Genomic DNA, 18,198 nt, shown 5'->3' on the forward strand with positions numbered 1-18,198 from the left:
AACTTTGAAGAGAAATGTAAAAAAGAAAAAATTTTAAAAGCAAAATTATTTCTCAAATAGTACCAAAGCAACAGTAATGGAGAATTTCAAAGAGGAAACAGCATCATCCAGAGTATCAATCCTGTAACCCACAACCTCCCAATTTTCTATTTCTTCACTTCTTCCTGTCCTAATGGAGATGTGCTGTTTTTCATAGTTAAAATCATAGTATAAATAAAATTTTCGTTCTGCTTCCCTGACTTACCTTTGTATTAGACATATTATTTCATGGTTCTATATTCCTCATGACTATAATTCTTGACATATGAATAAAATACCATAGAGTGGCTGCACCATAATTACTTACCCATCATTTGGTTGCTGTACATTTAAATGTTTGTACTTTTCCTTGTTAAAAATATTAAAATAATGTATAGATATCTGTATAGCACTTTTTCCGTTTTTAAAACTAAGTAATTCCTTAAATTAAACCCCTAGATTTGGAGTTTTAGAAATAGATAAAAAATTATGGATATCTTCATCATAATACACTCTAAGGACTTAGTAACAATTTCCTACTCTCATTTCACCTTCCCTGAAGCATTTGGCAAATTGTCTGGTAAAAAGATGCCATGGAGAAGTGTAGAAATATCTGTTGGAAAAGTGTCTATTTATGGTAGAGTCAGTGAGCTCAGACCCTTGACACTCCCAACTTGGAGAAGAATAACTGCAAATCATGGCTGTTAGTACTTTGAGATAGGGCTATAATGATCATTGATTTTGCTTCTTGATGCTGAATTAGGCCTTGAAATTCTGGGAACCAAGTTTGTGAATACAGTAGAAGCAATATGTAGTTATCAAGAAATTGTCTTCAACTATGCATTAGTTTTGGTATAAGCCAAAGTGTAACAAAGGGATACATAAAAAGTTGTTTCAATAATCTAGAAGTTTATTTCTTTCTCATATAACAGTCCAGGCCTACCCACACAGGCCTGAGCAAATTAAGTGGCATTGCTCCATGAGGCTATCTTGGCACCAGGTTCCACAGGTAGCTCTGCATTCTCAACAGGTGATATCATCTCAGGGTCCAAGCTGGCTTCTTCACTTGGTTGCCATTTTCCAGCCAGTGAAAGGTGGGAAAGAGGAAGAGGAGATAAGCAGCTTCCTGATGTGATGCACGAGTCCATATGCACTGCTGTCTGACTTCTGTTTGCTAAGTATGAGCCACATGGCCACACCTACCTGCAAGTAAGGCTGGGAAACGTAGTCTCTGGATTGACATCTACCTGCCCAGAAAAGGAGAATGGATACTGAGGGACAATTAGTAGGCTCTGCCACAAGCAGGACTATGTTTCCAGGGCTTGATCAAGAAAGGACATGTGAATACTGATATCTAGAGTTCAGAGAATAAAACAATCAGAAAAACCAATAAACCTTAGTGGTCTAAATGGTAAGAAAGCTGGACTTTCTATTCCTAATTCCTAGAAAAATGATCAGTTCTGTTTGCTTCACATATGCTCAACTGTAGATTGAAAATGATAGTTTATTTTATGATGTTATAATAAAAAATAAGCAATTCTAAGATATAAAAAATAAAAACTTTCTGGGGTCCTGCTCCGTGGCTGAGCGGTTAAGTTCACACACTCTGCTTCAGTGGCCCAGGGTTTTGCCAGTTCACATCTTGGGTGCAGACCTAGCAGTGTTCATCAAGCCGTGCTGAGGTGGCGTCCCACATAGCAGAGCCAGAAGGACCTACAACTAGAATATACAGCTATGTACTGGGGGGCTTTGGGGAAAAGCAGAGGAAAAAAAAGATCAGCAACAGATGTTAGCTCAGGTGCCGATCTTTAAATAAATAAATAAATAAATAAAAACTTTCTGATTATGCTCAGAAAATAGAAAAATATAAAGAAGAAAATATCAATCATCAGTAATCCTGTCATCCAGAGATAATTATTTGTAAAAATATGTATGCACATATTTGTCCTAGTAAACTGGGATCACCCTCTGTATACAACTTTGTATATCATTTTCCATTAACATTATATTATAAACATTGTTCATGTCACTAAAAATGTCTCTAGAACTATAATTTTTAGTCACTGTCAACATAAAGGTTTTTTTTTTTTTTGCAAATATCTTAGAATTCTATTTAGGTTCCTATAGACAGGATACTATCCTTAGCTTTTCATTGTAAATACCGACTAGTAGAACATACATGTAGAAGGGGCCTTAGGGCTGAAGCTAATCTAGTGTCTGCATTTTACAGGTCAGGAAACTGAGGCCCACAGATGATAAAGCAATGGCTTTATATCACAAAATAATGATATCCGCTGTGTTCTGATTCCTGGTCTGATTCCTGGTCCAGAGTTCTTCCACTGTACTATTCAACATGCATTATATTGTCTTAGAGATCTTACTATCTAAGGAGAACACAAATAAACTACATATCTGTCAAATGACAGTTCCTAGGGGGCCTCCCTTGTGAAGTTTTCCCTGACTCCCGTGAGACTTCAACGTAGTTTAGGGTCCCATCAAAGCTTGTGTCCATTTCTTGTGGGTGGGGTAAGCTTGTAACACATAGCACAGCATTTCTCAAACTTTCTAGTCTCAAAGCCCCTTTATACCCTTAAAAATTGTTGAGGGCTCAAAGAGCTTTTATTTATGTGGGTTATGTCTATTTATATTTTCCATATGAGAAATTTAACCTGAGAAAGTTTAAAATACATATTTATTAAATCCACTTATAATGGCAATGATAATTATATAAAACAGAAATAACTATAATTTCCCAAATTAAAAAAATTCAGTGAGTAGAGTGGCATTGTGTTACTCTTTTGCTACTTTCTTTAATGTCTGGTTTAATGGAAACACAGTTGGATTCTCATATCTGATTCTGCGTTTAGTCTGCTACCATACGCTGTTTTGATTGAGGATTTAAAGAAAACCCAGTCTCACACATATATATAGTTGGAAAAGGGAGAAATAGATTAATAGCCTTTTCAGATAATTGTGGGCATTCTTCTTGATACTATACTAAATTGACAAGTGACAGCCCTCCCCAGCTTTCTTGAAGTATATTGATACATAAAAATTGTATATTTTTATGATATACAATGTGATAATTTTGCATGTGTATACATTGTGAAATTATTAGCATAATCAGGCTAATTAATACAATTTCTTAAAGATTAGCCGCAGGAGTAAGGCTGAAACCCTAGCAGTGACCTTCTCAGACTTTGCAACGTGAAAATCCACTGGGCCAGCTTTCACTTCAGATGGAGGTTTAACCCATGCATGCTTTGCACCATCATGCACTGGTTATTTGGAAAATAATGGTTCATTGAGTTATGCAGATCTTCCGAATGCTGATGCATTTCGTTACATAATATCAAAAATTATATTTGTTAGTATTGCCGCTGACCTCACCATAACAATCTTTAAGTAGTGAGAAGTTCTAAAATTTTAATTTTCGCTTGAAACCTCAGATTTTATATTGGCAACAAATACAGCCAGTTGTTTTCCTTGAACAAGCTTAATGGGTTCATTTTGGAAAAAAATGTCTCTCAAACATCCAACTCTGAATAACCATAGTTGGTTTGCAATCTTCCTTTTAGTAAAAATGGTGTTTCATGACAAAACTGGTTATTTCAACTTAAAACTCAAACGATTGCACAAGTGTTTTTCTCGGAGACAATCATCACACGGGTATGTACTTCGTAGTTTTAGAATATTAAAAAGATGTGAACTCAAGGGTTGAGATTTAATAAAGTTTAATAATTCTTACTGCCTCATCAATGATGTGAAGCGCTTAAGTGAAACTGGCTTTTAAAAAAACTGTGGTGATGAATTCAATGACTACTAGTACACTTTGGTGCCCCTGCCTTGATTCATGCTAAGCACTGGCAATTTTACCCACCATTGCCTTTGCACACCATGGGAAGTGTCTCATTATTACTACGAAAGCAGTTTTGATCTCGTGCACTCCTGGAGGGTCTCTAGGACACATAATTGTTTGTGAACCACCCTGTGAGAACCTTTACCGGAGGGAGAGGGGGACATAGGGTGTGGGAGCAGTGGGAAAGGTCAAGATGAGGGCTTTGAACTCTGACTGACCTGCACACAGGCACTGAATGTGCAAGCAGGCAATGTGGTCCAGAGCCCATGATTAAAGCTGCGAGGAGCCTCTGACAAGCCAAGTGCAACAGGCTCTGGGAGGGTATCAAGGAGAGCAGAGCTCAGTGAGGAGGAACTGGGTGAAAGCCAGCAGGATTGATTATGAAGCTGGCGAGCGATCAGCTTTACCCAGCTTAAATCAGTTTGTGGATGATGTAATCTCCTGGCTAGAAGCAGTACTGGCATATTCTGTATTGTATTGTTGTCTATCTGTTTACGCATATGCTCTTTCCTCTGACTATAAGCTTCTGGAGAGCAGGACCTATGTCTACTCATAGCCTGGCCCAAAGCAGCTGCTTGACAGATATTTTCAGAATGGATAAAGATGTATACAACGTTGTTTATTATAAAATGTGATAAGATCAGAGTACCAGGACTGGATATTAAAGAATAATGAAATAGAATAGGTTCACGCAGAGATGGGAAGAGGAAAATAACACCATGTCAGGCTAAGGGAAGAGAGCACACTAAGCAGAGTGATTAAAAATTTCTCTGCAAAGAAGTCAAGCAGAGCAGACTATGCATTCTCTCTTTTCCTTGACTCATTTCATTGTCTACCACCTTTAGTTTTTCTCACCCTTTCATTGACTAGTAATTTATGTGTGCACCTTGGAGGGAAACTATGTGGGGTGGAAGTAGTCTGTCAATACCAAATAAGGAGGTTTAGTTGATGCTCCTAGGACCAAATGATGCTAGAAGGCTTCATTTTGTGCTTCCTGCAGAAATTGGAAACCAGAAAATCACATCAGCTAAATTCGGAAGTGGAATGGCACAGCTTCTGGGAATGAACATCTGTCTATAATCATAGACTAATCTCACAATCTGTTAGCGAAGGTGATGTTTATTGATAACCTCTATATGTTGGCCTTTGCCCATGTTATTTTATTAACACAATAACCTTATAAGAATATTTTATGGACGAAGGTAGATGCTCATAGAAGTTAGGGAGCTCATTCAAGGTCAAATAAATGTGAAAACTTAAAACTCAAGTTGTTCTAAGAGTGGTTGTGTTGGGAAGGACATATAGGTGTTTAGAAGGGTGGGGCATACTTTACTTTGAAATATTACCTTTGACACTAAAGTGCAGCAGTTGTATTTAATTGCTGGGAAATTTAAGGATTTCTTTCTGTAAATAATACTTAGCAATAAACTTGGGGTTCAGTTCACTAGGCAATGGGGAATAAATTACCTGTCTTTTAGAGATGGATGAGTAGTTGCAGGATATTATGCTGCTGTTTAGCTAATTGCTTGTCTGATGTATTAATGGTTATTTATTCCAAAAGATGAGCAGTTCATTTCCTACAGACCAGTCAGATCAAACATAATATCTGTAATAATTATTATTATGAAATATATATTCATACTGGAAAGGGGCTTGTCATGAGAATGATCTGAAGATGCTAGGGGGGTGAAGTATAAGAGAGAAGTCATTGACAAGAATAAACTGAACATCAATTCTTCATGGAAACATAGCTACCAATTAGACAGCAGAGGTAATTGTGTTGTTTAATGGATATTTTAATTTTTACAAGCTATGGAGTTTCTAGCTTGAAAAATTATCTCTTGAAGTAATAATGTGCAAAGAATTGATGTACGGAGTTGCCATAGAAATCACCTTTGGTACTATTAACACTGGTAATTATGTTGCATCACCCTTAATGTGTTTCATAAGTATAAATGTCTCCTAGCAGCTACATAAATCTATGTTACTTCATAATTTAAGACTGCTTCTCTTTTTTCTGTCTCTTTGATAAAGTAAATTCTCTGAAAGACACTCAGCTTATAAATTTAAATAAACATAAAACGAAACAGAGCTCATGTTTTCTGATAGCAAAGATCAGATCGGAATTCTATTACTTGGGTTCTATTTTTCATATTTCTATCTTTCACCTTACATCTCTGAGATTTCTTGAAGCCATCTGTTGTCTGTCCTTCCATGCGTCCATCCATCCATCTACCCATCCATCCATCCATCCATCCTTTAACGTATTAGATGAATCAAGCACCTACTACATGCATGGTTTTGTGTTAGATAGGCACTATAGAGTTTATCAAAATAAATTATACATACTACCTCCCACCATCAAGTTTACAAACTAGCAATAAAAATAAGACACATATTTACATTATATATACAAGAAAGCTTTTGGCAACTACCAGAAGGTTACGTGTGTAAAACTGCTGAGAGAAGGAAATAATTTCTGGATAGAGGTCAGCATTTCCACCTGGATGTCTCGTGCTTATTAGGCAACAGTTTAAAGACGTCTTATCATATATTGTTAAGGCAATCACAGCTGTCTTGTACTTAGAAACACTAGGCAGCACTTTAGCATTACACTTGGGGGTCATTTTAAACAGTGAAATTGCCAAAAGAAGCACAAAAATGTGAACAATCTGACAGTAAATAGTGTGGGAAGGACACTTGTTTATATTATGAGGGCTGAAACAATAAGGCAGTATTGCTTGATTGGACCCCAGCTGGTAAGGTGTGCTTGAGTGATGAATTTTTCACCTTTCTGAGCATGTCTGCAAATGACGTGAAAGCTCTGCGAGTATTGATTTCGGAGTTATCAAGTAGGTGAATTTGCAAATCCAGAATGCACAAATAGTGAAATAGACTATTTTCTAATTTTTCTTACAATGTGAGTCCAAGTTTATGTGGTAAATTTCTTGAAGATATATAGTCCAAAGCAATCAAAATCTGCTTAGAACTGTGTGGCTCCTAGAATTAACTCTTGATTATGATTGAGAGTCTAACAAAGTCTTGAGGCATTTTCAGCTCAGGTTAATATATATTTGTAGGAGGCAGTGAAGGAGGCTAAAGGTGACAATAAACTAAACAAACCAAGCCGTGGTGAGGTGGACCAGCTTTCGGTCAACTTATGTCATCTTGCAGAGTAAGAGCAGAGTCTCCACAGCCAGACGTCCTGGGTTCCTAACCAGCTCAGTTTCTTAATAGCTTTGTGACCTTTGGTGGGGAGATATTTAACCTCTCTGCATCAATTCACTTATCTGTAAAATTAGGACAGTGATAATACTAACGTCATAGGGTCATTATAAAAATTAAATGAATTACATATATAAAGTGCTTCTAAGTGCTATAGAAATGCAGACTATTATTATAGTTAATGTTAAGATCATCTGTACAATAATAATACAGGAGTGACAAAGATGTTTCTTGAGGAAATATAACATGCATTCCATAGTCTGGCTGTATTAATATGTTTAAAGTCATGATATAGAAAATGGCATTTCGAAAAGTAGAAGCTAACAGTTGAAAGTTTTGTATAGGCTATAGCAGCACTGCCCAATATAACTTTCTGCAATGATAGAATGTTCTATATCTGCACTGTCCGGTATGGTAGCCACGAGCCACATGTGGTCATTGAGCACTTGAAATGTGGCTATTGTGACTGAGGAATTGACTTTTAAGTTTTATTTAATTTTCATTAACTTAAATTTCCTGTAATAGGAAAAGGGGCCAGCTACAGACTTTGGTCGCTGTGTCCTGGCACTGTTCACTGGAGTGGTTCTAGCTAGAGGACTTAATCTTTATTTCCTTAGCAGAAGTATCCATATAGTGAATAGCAGTGCATCAAGCAATCAGAGCTGAGGTTCCGTATTCCAGCAGGCTCCTATAATATTCCTTTGTTCTGACTTTAATACACCAGTGTCCTTTTCATGACCACTTTGACTCCATGGAACTTGACAACAAGGCGAGTATGCCCAACAAGAACTGCACCTCCAGGCTCCCCAGGGCTGTTGTGACTCTCCTGATTGGTAGTAGATATTTGAGTAGCACGTATGGTGCTCACCAATGCTATAGAATAGATGTGAAGATTGATAACACTTGCAGATTCATTTAAAATATTTTGGCTTGAAAATGACAAGGAATAATAAGGTGTTGTCAGTTGCTCTTCAAGAAATAACAACACTTTCAGACAGGCAAAGACCTGAAATGTCATTTTTGAAAAAGAGAGAAGGAAAATGACTTAGATGGATACATCTCAGTATTTGAAGTGCTGGCCAAATTTAGTCCTTTTTATGAGTCATACCCTGGAATATAATGATATTATAACATAATAAATATGGATACTTCTTGCATTTAAAATTGTTTGCGTTGTATTTTGATAACTCCTGAATTTCTTCATTCAAGTCTTTTGATAATAAGTCAGAATTTCTAAAATCCCATCAACTGGATCATTTTCTAATTCTCTCTCCAGCAAATCCACCATAGTCCAAAGGATGCAGAAGAGGTGATGGTGATGACGTTTATTCTAATCTGAGTCCACGTAAATGGTGATGATGTTTGGCAAGATTTTAGAATTTTAGGAAATCTGATACTTCATTGTCAGAAAGGTTGAGAGAAGAAATTCATGTAATTTACAAGATAGTAAACCAATTCATACAATAAGGTTTTAAAGAGAGTTTGTCTTAGTTAGCTTTGACTGCTATAACAAAATACCGTATACTGGATGGCTTAAACAACAAAAATTTATTTTGCACAGTCTGGAGGCTGGGAAATCCAAGATTAAGGTACTGGCTGATTTGGTGCCTGGTAAGGACCTGCTTCCTGGTTTGCAGGAAGGTTGTATCCTCACACGGCAGAGAGAGAGATCATCTTTCTTGTCTACCTTCTTATAAAGGCACTAATTCCATTCATCAGGGCTCTACCTTCATGACTTCATCTAATTACCTCCTAAAGACCCTGCCTCCAAATACCATTACATTTGGGGATTAGAGCTTCAACATATGAATTTTTGGGGACACACACATTCAGTTCATAGCAGAGTTGAAAAGTTGGCTCTTTAGGTAACATGTGTTTTCTTACATCCTGGAAAAATAAGTAAAAACTCATTATAGCATCATTGGTCATTTTCAAGATCTCAGATTATCTGTAAATTAGACCATGGCTTTCAAAAAAACTAATTTGTGCAATTAGTATCAGTCTAATACTCAGAGTAATTTATTAGGCGTAAATTAATCCTGATCTCAAGACAAACCTTTAGTGGGATATTTAAGTCATGTTTTTCCATAGTTCTTGTATTAAAACATGTAGCTGTATCATGTCTTGTGTAGAAAAAACTTCAGTTTTCCTACTGTGTATCTCTTTTACTCTCACACTATTGCCACACACACCACTTCTGACACCACATATGTGAGTTTTTTTCCTCTCCAATGAGCAATTCTCTGACACCAGCTGGGTGTCCTATAATTTAACTCTATTCTGACACTATCTGCCTAGAGATAGCGTCAGATCGCATAGATTATGGGCTCAGTCCCACGAGATTGCCCCCACTTCAGATGCCAATTGCAAGTAGTATGTCCCAGGTTACCCACAACTTCCATCTGACTTGGATACAAATTGGAGGTTCCCATGACCTCCTCCCCCTTGTATTTAATTATATGCTGGAATAGTTCACAGAGCTCAGGGAAACACATTTGCTAATTATTAAAGGATACGATGAAGATTACAGACGAACATCCAGATGGAAGAGATGTGTAGGGCAAAGTACGTGGGAAGGTGCTCGGAGCTTCCATGCCCTCTCTGGGTAGCCACTCTTCCAGCACTACCACGTGTTCACCAACCCAGAAGCTCTCAAAACCCTGCATTTTTGGGATTTTTATGGAGGCTTCATCATGTAGGCATGGTCGATCATTAACTCCATTTCCAGTCCCTCTCCCCATTCTGGAGAATGGCAGGTGGGGCTGAAAATTCTCTTTATAATCAAGGCTTAGTCTTTCTGGTGACCAGACCCCATCAATGAGCCCACCAACAGTTACCTCATTAAAACAAAGGACACTGCTATCATCCAGGAAATTTTAAGAGATTTAGGAACCCTGTGTTAGGAACTGGGGTCAAAGACAAAATATTAGAACAAAAGATGCTCCTAGTGCACTTACCACTTAGGAAATTATGAGAGTTTTAGGAATTCTATGCCAGGAACTTGAGCCAGAGACCAATATATGTATTTTCTATTATCCCACAGTCTGAATTGAGGAACAGTGCAGCGGTGAAATTGTGAATTAATCCCTTGTGATTCACAGTCCAACATGGCAAATTATTTTCATAGATTTTTTTTTCCTCCAAATTCCAATTATCCTACTATATCCTCATGACAGGAATATTTCTAAAGTAAAAATAGCTTTTTTAATTAAAGTCTTTCAAAATTTCTCCACAGTCTCTAATGTACATAGATAGTATATATCAAGACTTTAATAGATTCCCCATGAAAAATGTGCTGTCTTTCTAAATTAGTCTAAGCAACGTTGGTATAAATGAGGTTGAACAGTTTTTCTTACTGTAGAAATTCCCAGAGTCTTTGACATGTCAGTGTGCACTGTGGGCCTAACGTTCAGGTAGATACAGTATACAGAGTTTCCCAAATATATTTCTTATGACCCCTTATCATTGAGTACCTATGAACATTTTGAAGGACACATTTAAAAGCAATGAGAAAAATGGATCCACAGATACAGTTGGATCTCCACTCTTCCAAATTCTGCCCACATTTCTGCTCTTGGTCTGCCTTTTGCTCTTCAGTTCCATTATCTGTTGTAATTCTTTGAATGCACCATGATTTCCCCATATTTGCATATGAAGTTTACTCACCTAAATGTCCTTTGTCCATGTCTTTGACTTTTAACCTTCTTATGCTTTAAGAATCACATTTGAGTTTTATTCTTTCATAGAGACTTCTCTGGCTTACAGGTGAGACTTCTCCCTCTGAGTTCCCCTAGCACGGTGGTTCTCAAACTCAAACATACTTCTTATGAGTAATTCCTAGAGGTCTTGATAAAGCATGGACTACCGGACTCCATTGCTGGAATTTCTGATTCTGGAGGTCTGGAGTGGGGCCTTAGAACTTCATCAAGTCCAACTCATTTTGGCTGGGGAAATAGACCCTGAGAGGTTCATAGAGGCAGAATGGTTCAGTCTGGGAATTGGGACACCTAGGTTCTTGTGCACCTCTTACCAGTCATGTGATCTTGGAGGAGAGCTTTAACCTTCATGATTCTTATTATCCTCCTCTGCAGAATGGGGCTAATGATGTGTATGCAGTCTAGGTATTGACAGGATCAAATGAGGATATACGAAAGTTGCCAGCTCTCTAAGTTCCAGGTTTTATGATTTTCGGGATGATGTAATAGCTTTACCTGGCTGCCGTAACAAACTACCACACATTAGGTGACTTCAGACAACAGAAATTTATTTTCTCAGTCTTGGAGGCAAGAAGTTGAAATCAAGGTGTTAAGCAGGGTAATCCTCTTTTCCTAGCTCCGTGTGGTTGCTGGCAATCCTTGGCATGTTTTGGCTTACACTTGCGTCACTCCTTTCTCTGCCTGTTGTCACATGGCTGTTGTCTATGTGTGTGTCTCTGTGTCCTAATCTTTCTTCCAATAAGGACACCAGTCAAATAAGATCAGGGCCCACCCTACTCTAGGATGAGCTCATCTTGACTTGATTACACCTGCAAAGACCCTGTATCCAAATAACGGCACATTCATAGATACTTGGGTTAGGACTTGACCATATCTCCTTGGGTGACACAATTCAACCCACAATCCTGGCAGTGGTCACACAGCTAATTAGGCTAGACCTGACAGTCCACCTAGGACTCTTTCTACTACACCACACCAGACTTAACTTGCAAATTGATTTAACGCATATTTGCACTCCATCCTTTCCCGCTCTGCTTCTCTGCTTGAAAATTTTGACAGTTAAGTTCAAGGATTTCCATGGTCACCTACTAATAATTGGAACATTGTCAATACTGACATGAGAGCAGAGCTGATATCAGTCACAGTGGGGCCTGCACACAGCAAGGAAATGATGGATGGTGTCATTGGCATAGGGAAGTTAAGAAAGAAGAAATCACATAGAGGAGGAAATGATTCACTTTTGGTGTATCCCCAGATTCAGGTGCTGGTGGGATCAGGATGTAGTGAAGGCCTGTGGTGACACTGAGAAGCCAGGTGAAGATGTGTGGATATGAGACTCAACTACACATGAGCGATGCCTACAACCATGTGAGGATGATGAGTTCTCTGGGGAAGTCATCACAGAGAAGGAAGAGCAGAGGTCTGACAGAGCATTTTAGCTTTCACGTTATTGGTTAGTATTTTAATTTGTCATCTGCAGTGCTTGTAGTAGTAGATCAAAAACCAAGCTTATAGGATAAGCAGTGCACTAATTTGTTCAGAATATTGTTGAACATGGAATGAATGCACAGTGCTGTGCTAGGCCTTTGGGATTCCAGAGATGGAGTAAGATGTGTTCAACATACTCAAGAAGTTTACAATGTGAGGTTGGAGACCGATATTAAAACTATCCTAGGCAAAGGTGAGCCCAGTTATTTCTGACTTGGCACCTAGGGGAGGCATCATTGGGTAGGTAGCACCTGAGATACGCCTTATTAAATCAACAGGTATCAGCATGTTGAGGAAGGGTATGAGAGAGAGAAGGGGGAGGGAAGTCTGTTCCTACCTCATCTTTGCCCCTTCCTGTAGTGTGGTGCTCAGAAGTAAACAAGTAGAGAAAGATGCAGAGATCAGAGCATTGAATGAGATTATTCAGTGAGAACTTTATGGAAGGCAAAGAGGATCTGCTGACCAGTTTCAGCCAAGTAGAGAGAAGATCAAGAAGACTGATCTCTGCTTGGATGTATTTTACACCTTTCTTGGGAAAACTCACTGATAAAAAATTCAGGGATGAGATAACATCTCCTAAATCCTGTGGTTGATCCTTTTGCAGGTTTGTATGTTGATTATGCAAAAGCATGGCTTTGTGAAGAATGTGTATGAGGCATTTGTTTATATGTGATTCTACAGCTGAAAGCATTTAAAAAATCTGAATCAATTTCAAAAGATTATAACAAATCATTTAAAACATGCAGCAAAATTTTAAAAAAATTTGGCAGGGTTCTAAATGCTGTTCTAAAATATATACAATTTCTGTTTTAAGTTGGCCTCTAATTTTATTTCTCATAATAACTCTTCTAAATTTTTGCCACTACCCCTTAAGTCACACTCCCTGCTCCCTTTCCTCACTTGATCTTTCTTCCTATTTTCCTGCAAAAACAGGAATCGCCACACGTTTGGTGTCTTCTACCTTCAGGGATATGTATTTCTCCATTGTTCTGTTTTCTTTTCTCTCAGAGAAAGACTTACCCCCGTTACTTTTAAGTCTATCAGTTCAACTTGTTCTTTGGGGTGCTCCTCCTCACGCCTCCTCCAGACTTGTTGCGTGAACCATTTCCCTGTTCTGTTTCATATTTGGTATTTCTCCACAGGTTCCATTTCTCTTGTCAATAGCCATGTTTTAGGGTCCTCCATCCAAAAACATAGGTTCTTAAGTTACTTTCTTCTAAAGTTGTCATTTGATTTCTCTCCTTCCTTATATAGTAAGACCTCTTCAAAAAACAGTCAATGAAAGCAATCTTTGCTTCCTAATCTTTGTTGTTGCAGTCTCCAACATGTTAAACGTGGACTTTGTCTTGAATGAGGTTTCAGAATTAGTTTCTCAAAGGTTGGTAGTGATTACCTCCACACTTGCGCACAGTAAAGTCCTCTTCTCAGCTCAGTTGTCCTAACTGACTGTCTGCAGTGCCCTAGCTCATTCTTCCCAAACTTCTCTTGACATGACTTCCAAAATTCTACTCTTTTCTGCTTCATACAATGAACAAATAGATACACGTTTTTAGAGGCCTACTGTGCACAAGCCACTGTACTTGGCATCAGGAATGCAAACGTGAAAAGCCTCATTTCTACTAGCTACTTAGATTCTTAGGGTCCAAAGGTGAGACAGTCATGCAATGAACCTACAGCTACCTCTGACCACTCTCAGCCTGACTTGCTGTGTTCTCTTCTTCGGCTCACCCTTGCAAAGTTGGAGTTGCCCAACTTCCCTGATGCCATTGGCCCACTTTCCTCACTCCGCAAACTCTACCCAGGTAGTTCAGTCAAATCCCATCTACTTATTACCTGTACTAGGATTACTGCTGATATTATTTTTTCGAGCTTAGATTTCACTCTTGGATTCTAGATCTGTGGTTTTGCTTGTCTACTAGACATTGAAAGCTGAGTACTCCTAGGTATAACATGGTCAAAGTAAAATTTGTTTCCAAAACTGTTTCATCTCCTTTATTCTCTGAAATGACATTGCTATTCACTCAATCAACATATTTGGAAATATCACCGTTCTCATCTCCTCCTTTCCTCCCTCAAATAAATGAATTAAATTGTTCACAAAATGATCACCTCGGTCATGTTTCTTCAGCGTATCATTTCTCCATTTCCATTATTTCCATTAGTAAGAATAATCTAGGTTATGTTGAATTATAAAGTTAATCCCAAAATTTCATTGGCTCAATACAGACAAGATGTATTTCTTCTTCTTGTAAAACATCCATTGTGGGTTGGCAAGGCCTTCTGCTGCACATTGTCACCTGATCTTGTGAGGCCACCTCCTCAGCACCTGGCTTCAAGATTTCCCATGGAAGGGGTTGAACAGGGATATTTCAGTGCCTAGCCTGGACATGACACACGATGCTTTTGCTCACAGCCCAGTGGAGAGAATGAGTCACATTGTCCCTCTGAATTGCAGCAGTACAAAACTGTGTAGTCATGTAGTCATAGGCCCAAGAGAGAGCAGAACCAGATATTCCTGAGCTGCAACAATCTTTGCCACACTATTATGGGCTGAATTGTGTCCCCCTAAAACTTACATGTTGAAATTCTAACTCCCAGTACATCAGAATGAGACAGTTCCTGGAGAAGGGTCTTTACAGAGGTAACTAAGTTAAAATGAGGTAGTTACTGAACAATGATTGGGTCAATGAAGAAATTAAAGGGGAAATCAAAAAATACCTGGAGACAAATGAAAATACAACATACCAAAATCTATGGGGTACAGCAAAAGTGGTTCTAAAAGGGAAGTTGATAGTAATACAGGCCTACCTCAACAAACAAGAAGAATCTCAAATAAACAACCTAACAGTGCACCTAAAGAAAGTGGAAAAAGAAGAACAAATGAAGCCCAAAATCATTAGAGGGAGGAAACAATACAAATCAGAGCAGAAGTAAAAGAAATAGACACTAAAAAAAATAGAAAAAAATAATGTAATCAAGAGCTGGTTCTTTGAAATGATAAACAAAATTGACAAACTTTTAGCTAATCTCACCAAGAAAAAAGGGAGAGGGCCCAAACAAATAAAATCAGAAAGGAAAGAGGACAAATTACAACAGACACCACAGAAATACAAAAGATTCTAAGAGAGTGCTATCAAAAGCTACAAGGGAGCCAAGAACAAACAATGGAGAAAGAAAAATCTGTTCAATAAATCGTGTTGGGAAAACTGGATAGACACATGCAAAAGAATGAAAGTAGACCATATCTTACACCATAAGCAAAAATTAACTCACAATGGATTAAAGACTTGAATGTAAGACCTGGAACCATTAAACTTCTAGAAAAAAACATAGGCACTACACTCTTTGACACTGGTGTTAGCAGCATATTTTCAAGTACCATGTCTGACCAGGCAAGGGAAACAATATAAAAAATAAACAAATGGGACTACACTAACCTACAAAGCTTCTGCACAGCAAAGGAAATCATCAGCAAGATGAAAAGACAAGTTAACAATTGGGACAAGATGTTTGCAAACCATATATCTGATAAGGAGTTAATATCAAACATATACAAAGAACTTATACGTTTCAACAAAGAAATATCTAACAACCCAATTAAAAAATGGGCAAAAGATCTGAACAGATATTTCTCCAAAGATGATATACGGATGGCCAACAGGCACTTGAAAAGATGATAAACCTCATTAACTATGAGGAAAATGCAAATCAAAACTACAATGAGCTGTAATTAAAAAGACAGGAAACGAGTGTTGGAGAGGATGTGGAGAGAAGGGAACCCTCGTACACTGCTGGTGGGAGTGCAAACTGGTGCAGCCGCTATGGAAAACAGTATGGAGATTCCCCAAAAAAGTTAAGAATAGATATGATCCAGCTATTCCACTGCTGGGTATTTATCCAAAGAACATGAAAACACAAATGCATAAAGGTACATACACCCCTATGTTCATTGAAGCGTTATTTACAATAGCTAAGACTCGGAAGCAACCCAGGTGCCCATCAAGGGACGACTGGGTAAAGCATATGTGGTTTATATACACAGTGGAATACTACTCAGCCATAAGAAATGATGAAATCTTGCCATTTGTGACAATGTGGATGGACCTTGAGGATACTATGCTAGGCGAAATAAGTCAGAGGGAGAAAGTCAAATACTATAGGATCTCACTCATAAATGGAAGATAAAAACATTGACAAGCACATAGAAACAGAGACTGAACTGGTGGTTACCAGAGGGGAAGCAGGGAGGGAGGAGAGTGAAAGGGGTGATTAGGCACATGTGTGTGCTGATGGATTGTAATTAGTCTTTGGGTGGTGAACATGTAACCTACACAGAAACTGAAATATATAACAATGTACACCTGAAATTTATATGTTATAAACCAATGTTACCACAATAAAAAGAAACAAACAAAGCAAAACAAAAATAAATAAAATGAGGTTGTTAGGGTGGGCTCTAATCCAGCGTGACTGATCCCTGGAAGAAGAGAGTCGGATGCAGACTCACACAGGGGAGACCGCGTGAAGGCACAGGGAGAAGGCGGTCATCTACCAGCCAAGCAGAGAGGCCTGGAACAGCCCTTCCCTCACAGCCCTCAGAAGGAACCAATCCCACTGACACCTTCTCAGGCTTTTATCCTCTAGAATTGTGGAAAAATAAATTTCTGTTGTTCTAAGCCATGTAATTTGTGGTACTTTGTTATGACAGTCCTAGAAAACTAATACACACACCCATTCACCTAGTTTAGGCTCTCTTACTTTATTGTTGGGCCTTTACAGTTGTTTCTGCCTTAAACATATTCTTTTTTTCCCCCAATTTATTTCCAGACGTTGCCAACAGAGAAGCAGTGGTTCAGTTGTCTCCTTAATTGAAAACTCTGCTAGGATCACGTGGTCTATAGGACAGTACTGCCAAAGTGTATCCCATGGGACTCAAATTCTTGTCAGGTAGGCTTGGAAAATCTTGAATTAAACAAAGTTAAATAAGTTTCTTTATGATGTTTCAGAACTTTTAATATGTTCTATGCTTTATGAATCTCTAAGAAGGAAATCTTATAAATTGTGTTTCTAAAATGAATTTGCACACAGAGCCCTATTTTCACAAAAATTCTCATGGTGGGTAAAACACACAAGACATGCAAGACACGTTGCAATTGGGCTGACATTTCTTTTGCCTCTTCTTCCTCTATCCCTCTTTATTGTGATGCTCCCGTGACATAGAAGTCCTTCTTAACACTTAAACCTGGGGTGTTGGCCATGGAGATTGGTCACTCTCAACTCCCTTTGAGAGAACCTGCTGCAGGAAGCATAGTTGACTGTCAGCTTCCAGCTTCTATGCCTTTGGACTCACTGCTTCCTTGGGCTACTCCCAGTAATGACTGAGCACGGATGGGGTTCTGGAGATGGCCCATTTCTACCTACGGGAGGCTCCTTTGTTCAGGGACCCCTCCTTGGCCCTGCCAAGAGATTTTTGAAACAGTTCTACAATCTGAGCTCTTCCTACCCAACCCTCTCTCCTTCCCTCTCTCCTTTCACAGGTGTCAGACCATGATTGCTTTCCCTGCCTGCTCCTACTCACGCTTCTTTCCCCTTCACAGGCATTTCCCTAACATGTGCTGTGCACAGCTAATCCCATTCTGCCACCTGCTTCTTAGAGGACCTGAGCAGACACATGATGACATGCTCTTTCCCTTCTTTGTGCACTTGCCTCTTCCTGAGGTGCTTCTTCCCCCGTCTGTGCTTGTTGTCTGTTGGAATTCTTGGGAGAGGAATTTATGAGTAATTTTCTAGAGAATCCAGCTTTGTGGGGTGAATGATGGCTGTGATCTATGTCAGTACACCTTTTAGCCATCCCAAGGGCTGTGGGATACTCAAGGATCACAGAACACTGAC

Source organism: Equus asinus, chromosome 12, assembly GCF_041296235.1.
Source record: "Equus asinus isolate D_3611 breed Donkey chromosome 12, EquAss-T2T_v2, whole genome shotgun sequence".
Taxonomy (NCBI): Eukaryota; Metazoa; Chordata; class Mammalia; order Perissodactyla; family Equidae; genus Equus; species Equus asinus.